This window comes from Nomascus leucogenys, chromosome 6 (genome assembly GCF_006542625.1).
Source record: "Nomascus leucogenys isolate Asia chromosome 6, Asia_NLE_v1, whole genome shotgun sequence".
NCBI lineage: Eukaryota > Metazoa > Chordata > Mammalia > Primates > Hylobatidae > Nomascus > Nomascus leucogenys.
In genome coordinates this window covers 101981744-101987743 of record NC_044386.1, presented here as the reverse complement: position 1 = coordinate 101987743, position 6000 = coordinate 101981744, and the positions used below count along the sequence as shown (strand labels likewise).

At 43.9% G+C, this 6000-nt stretch overlaps 1 protein-coding gene and 1 pseudogene across 1 annotated transcript in view; both read left to right on the top strand.

Annotated features, from left to right (window-relative positions):
- The first annotated feature begins 927 nt into the window (after positions 1-927).
- Positions 928-6000, top strand: part of LOC100580626 (elongation factor-like GTPase 1) — a 393155-nt gene continuing 388082 nt past the window's right edge. The window contains exon 1 of the mRNA XM_030814913.1: positions 928-989. The gene's annotated coding sequence lies outside the window, so the exon portion shown is untranslated. The remainder of the gene's footprint in view (positions 990-6000) is intronic.
- The window catches only part of LOC115835577, a 68771-nt pseudogene continuing 64360 nt past the window's right edge, over positions 1590-6000 (top strand).

Genomic DNA, 6000 nt, shown 5'->3' with positions numbered 1-6000 from the left:
TTTCCATCAACATGCAGGTGTTTTCTTTGAAGAGGATTACAAATACAAAGGGATTGACACGTTCATATTTATTTAGCAAATAATGATCTAATCCCTGGATCAACTGAAGCTAAGGAAGGAGAAGACTGTGTTTATAGGTGATGGAAGGTTGTTAGGCAGGACTCACAGTTGGATTCTAGATTTCAGGGTGGGGACTACTTACTGCCTTTCAGTCAGGAGGATTCCAAAGAACTGCTGCCTGGACGGGAATGGGAATATGGTCTGGCTGGGAGGATAGAAAGGTGCAGATGAAAGAAAATGTGGTATGGGTTGCAGACTCAGGGCCTTGGGCGCTGTTCTTTCTCATCTTTGTGGTGGAGGATGATGGGGTGGAAATGCACTCTCCCAGTCGGATCACATCCCACTACTCACCAGCGTTATATCCCGTCGCTGCTTCACATATATTATTTACCTGGCCCGGGTGGCATTTTACTTTGGATCCTTGATTGGGAGTCTCTGGGGCTACGAACAAACGTTTTACCCCCGGGTAGCCGGCGGGTGCGGAGCGAGTATTCGTGGGGCGGGATAAGTGCAGAAGTCGCTGCGCCCTCGTCCCTTCATCTGCGGGGTACGGCCACTCTCAGGGTTCCCGAGGAGCCGGCTCCATGTACCTAGGCCCTAGGTCGGCTCCCAAGCCCCGGCCCGCCGCTACACCAGCCGTTTCTTAGCCGCAAGTACAAATCTGACACAGACACCAGCTCCTTGCGCTCTTGGCTCCCAGGGTTTCTTTCACCGCGCCTCAGCACGTGCAGCTTCTCCACTCTTACAGCGTCCGCCGTAGTCAAGGCAACAGAGGGATGCCCGGTGACTGACGCGCCGCCGGCTTCCGGCGGCGTAGGAGAAGCGTCAGCGCGGGCGTTCCGGACCCGCAGAGTTCTCTGCGTTTCCGAAGCTCATGGTGTGGCCAGGACCCGGGAGAAAGAGCAGGGCTGGTGGGGCTGCTGCAGCCGGTGAGTGCGGGCTCGCGCTGGGGGCTGGAACCTCCTCGGCCAGCCTCTGGGCGGTGCTGGAGGACCCGGCTCGCTGAAGCTGTGAGGCGGGAACCCGGGCTGGGGCCGAGCGCGGGCTGGGAGCGGCGGTCCCCGGGTTGTCGCTTCCAGTCTGGGGCCGAGGCGGTCGCCTGTCTGTGTAGACCCGGGATCCTCAAGTAGAACGAATCCGGGACCCTGCAGAAATAAAGGGCTTGTAGTGTAGAGGTTTTTCCTTTTTATTTAGAAAGGAATGAAAGACCAGCAGTGCACCTGCTTAGATAATAAGCACGTGACCCAAAACTTTGTTCGGGCTCCATGGGCAGGAATAAAGCTGGGTATTTGACCTCGCGCGAGGACGAGCGAGAATGTCAGAATGAGGGACTTGGGGGAAGACTGAAGAGAGAAAGGGAGGATCTTCTTCAGCAATTTCTCTCCCTCCTGGATGCAACCCTTCCTGTACGTGGTCATTGGCCTGGAGAAGTTTATCCGAGGACTCCTCCACCGGCAGGGTTACTGGTGTCACTGTGCACCGAGTCCCCTCGAGCTGCGTGATTCATCGCAGCCTTCGGATCCGGAAGGATGAGCAAACTCGTTAAGTATAATCGTGGTAGGATACTGACTTTAGTGCTCGAACTGGACTTAGGCCTCGGTGGTGTATCTCATCAATAAACATTCACTGGGTTCCTGGTTTAAGGGGTTTGAGAAGCCTTGCCACCTCCCAGCGTTTATTATTTTTTTCTTTTGCCCCGACCTTTAGCCTCTGGGCCATTTGTAATACATATTTAATTTTTAGACACAGGAAATAATCTTTTGGATAAGATGATTCAACTCAAGAAAAACACTGCCAACATCAGGAATATTTGTGTTTTGGCTCATGTTGACCATGGTAAGAATCCTTTTTAAATGGCTTATTTTGATAAATAAGGGAGGTGTGTCTCTGTATGTCTCAGTGGAGTGAAGCTGTGGGCAGCTGAGGGTGGTGTTTGCTAAGAAGCAAGTCTTTCCTTTAAAAGTTTTCTGTGATGTTAGGGAAGCCTGCTTTGCTATAAAGCGTTTGAAATGAATATGGTTACCTAGTGAGTAGCATTCTTTTATATAGTATGTCATGTTGTTTTTTAAACCAGAACTTGAATTTTTTGTTTTTGAAATGGCTTTACATATAAAATGTCTATAGTCTTGACATGTCTTTAGAGTTTGTGGTATGTAATCCTATTTAATTCATCAGATATTTACCAAACGTCTGTTAAGTTCAAGATATTTTGCTAAGTATGTCAGAACGTGGAGATTTATGAGTAGGGCACCAGCCCAGCTGTAGAGGAGGTTTTTGTTTTTTTTTTCGGGGGGAAGACGGAATTTCACTCTTGTTGCCCAGGCTGGAGCTGTAGAGGAGGATTTAAGGGGGAGCAGAGCAAAATGAGACAAACATGAGAAAAAAGTAGACTCTAATGTTGGGAGAACTAGAGGACTGGGAAATGAGGGATTAAGAAAAGACCTCACAACATAATTAGTATTAGAGATGACACTTGAAGGGGGCTCAAGATGACAAATGGAGATAAACATTACAAGTGGGAATGTGTCATCAAGGAGAGAAGGAAATGTAAGTGGTCAAAGCCCAGCATTTGGGAAAGGCAGAGATAGCCAATGCGTGGTGTGTGTGCTTCTGACCGATACTGCTGTAACCCCATAGCGCTCCCTCGTGCTAAGCCTCCTCTTGATTTCAAACCCCTTCGTAGTTTAGGTAGCCATAGTAAAGTGATTGGGATGGGCATGTGAAATAAAGCCTATTTACCATCCTAAAGGTGAAGGACTAGTCGGCGAGGTGAAGAAGCAGGCTGAGTCATATCTCATAGGAACCAGGATATGAGTTAAGTGCTCCAGCTCTGAAGTTAGACAACCTGAGTTCAGATCCCCATTTTCAAGTTAACGTGCTTTGCCTTTCTGAGCTTCAGTATACAGCATCTGTAAAACAGGATGAAGACTATACCCACTTTATAAGCTATAGGATCAAATGTGATGATAATGAGAGGGAACGTAAATGCTTCACCGTGAAAACGATTATTAACATCTCCCATTAGGCAGTAGGGAACCTTTGGGGGAAAACATAGAGCAGGAATGATGTAATCAAATAAAACATGAGAAAGATTAGACTGGTAGACATGCTTAGGATGGATCCAAAGTCAGAGGTTAGGTGGCTATTGTCATTGATGGACGAGCTGAAGTGATGTGAGTATGGAAACTGAAAGACAAGATAGTGGGTCACTTTACAAATGAAGCCAGCTGAGAATGAGTTTTAGTACAAATCCAGTGAGTAACCCCTGCCTCCATGAGTTTTTATAATTTTATTGCTCACATTTTGAGAACGTGAAGGCTCATAAAAAGGTTTTTTTTTTCCTTTATGAATTTAATCAAGTGAAAAGTCAGTGGAGTGTAACAAATTAAATGTACTCTTTAAAATTATGTTAAACTGGTACTATCCTAGAAAACCTGTGATTCATTCATTCAACAAGTATTTTCTGAAGGTCTTCTATATGACAAGCGTTGTTCTGGTCCTAGGGATACCGCTATGAATAAAGCAAAGTTCCTGCTTGCTTGATAATTATTTCCTAGGGAGGTATATACTTGATGTACTTAGAATAAATTCAGCTTTATTGGGTCGCAGGAAAATGATGCTCTAGGATTATATGTTAATACATATTTACATGGCAGACAGATAACACAGTGTTAAATATCGTCAGTTCTCCTACTGATTGGTCTCTGGTTTGAACTATACAGAGATTCCATAGCTTTGCTGAAGTTCCTAAAGTGCAATAAAGACTTATCTTGAAGGAAAAAACCCTCATTTGCTTACTCCAACCCAGTTGTAGTAATTATGCATACCCATAACATTCTTTAAACAGAATCACCTGTTTATACCACACAACATTGCATAGACTTTAGTTGTATGTAGTCTGTTTAATAAAGGTAACTATAAATATATACAAAGATTCTTTTGCTATAAAATAGATTCCTATGTTTAGATTTGGATACTAGGTTTCATTGGTTGTTATAGTTTATGCCCTCCACGGGCTGTATTACAAACAGTAAGAGATATGGGTAAAGTTCCTGCATTTCTTTGATAAATAAGTATTTTCTTAAGACAGTTTAACTAGCAAATTCCAGCTGAGGCCATGCATGGGGAAGTATGGCAGAAGAGTATGTTCAATTGTTTATTGATGATGTTTTACCCAGTATGCCTTTCAGAGAAAAAAATTACTGCTTTTTGTCATTCTGTGCTGTCAGGGGCTTAATTTGATAAACATGGTCATGGTTCTGGATATGGGATAATTGATGTAGTAATTGTGATAAACTTGATCAAATTCTTAGAGGACAAATTATAGTAACTGTGTAAAACTCATCAGGTATTCTATATTGTGATTGGTTTGGTGGTTTGTCCTATCACGGAAAAGTGTGTTTTTCTCTGTATAAAGTCTGCCTCAATTTAAGAAAAATTCTCTACTTTAAGAAAAGTTGCTTGACAACTTTCAGATGAGGTTGATTAGATCCACAGGGTTGGAGATAAGATTACAGCATTATAGAGTGCTAGCATCTGTGTCCTTCCAGACGATAGTCTGTTAGAGTCTAATCAAACTCTTTTGTCTTTTTCACCTAGCATAGGTAAATAGAAAATCTTTACTAAACCAATTCTTATGACCAGATTTTAAATCTATAGGTGTGATCCATCCCATGACCCCTTTTTAGAAAGACATAGATTTGAATTGATGTTGCTGTTTTAACAGGAAAAACTACTCTGGCTGACTGTCTTATATCTAGCAATGGAATCATCTCCAGCCACCTAGCAGGCAGGGTATGTTATTATTTTATAAATACTTGTCGCATTTCAGTATTAGCTGTCAAGAATGTGATGAACCATTTTCTGTGTTCTTTTTTTTTTTGAGACGGAATCTCACTCTGTCGCCCAGGCTGGAGTGCAGTGGCGTGATCTCGGCTCACTGCAAGCTCTACCTCCTGGGTTCACGCCATTCTCCTGCCTCAGCCTCTCCAAGTAGCTGGGACTACAGGTGCCTGCCACTACGCCCAGCTAATTTTTTGTATTTTTAGTAGAGACGGGGTTTCACCGTGGTCTAGATCTCCTGACCTCGTGATCCGCCCGCCTCGGCCTCCCAAAGTGCTGGGATTACATGCGTGAGCCACCGTGCCCGGCCAACCCATTTTCTGTGTTCTTTAGCGATCCAAAAGGGTCTAAAACATAGTTCTTGCATCTAAAAGCTGCCAATCCATTTTGCAAGATAAAATTGCTGGTGAGAAAAACAGTTACTTCCTTACTGTTTGTATTGCTTTATATTAATATTTTGTAAGTGCAAAAGTGAGTTTTTGCAACAAGCAAATGATACACAATTGTGGAAGATTTCACAGCAAAAGATTCTTTGTGGGTGAACGAATTAGGTGGTTTGAGGAGAAGACAGAAAAGCTATCAGGTGGTGGGAAATAACATGGATAAAGGCTAATTTGTGTGTTGTGCTTTGAGTGGAGCGTTTGCCTAGAGACTAGTGAGAGAGAAAACACACTGGCAGGGAGAATGTATAAGATGATAGAAGACCTTAAAAGTTAACCTAAGTATCAAAGGAAAGCTGCTTATGCCTGAAGATTGTGATGAAAATAGTGGGTTTTTTGGTTTTTGTTTTTGAGACAGGATCTCATTCTGTTGCCCAGGCTAGAGTGCAGTGGTGTGATCATGCACGGCTCACTGCAACCTCACCCTCTTGGGCTCAGGTGATCCTCCCACCTCATCCTCTCGGGTACTAGGGACTACAGGTGCATGCCACCACACCTGGCTAATTTTTTTTTGTAGAGACAGGGTTTTGCCATGCTCCCCAGGCTGATCTTAAACTCCTGGGCTCAAGCAATCCTCCTGCCTTGACTTCCTAAAGTGCTGGAATTACAGGTGTGAGCCACCACACCTAGCCTGAAAATAGCGTTTGAGAAAATAAAA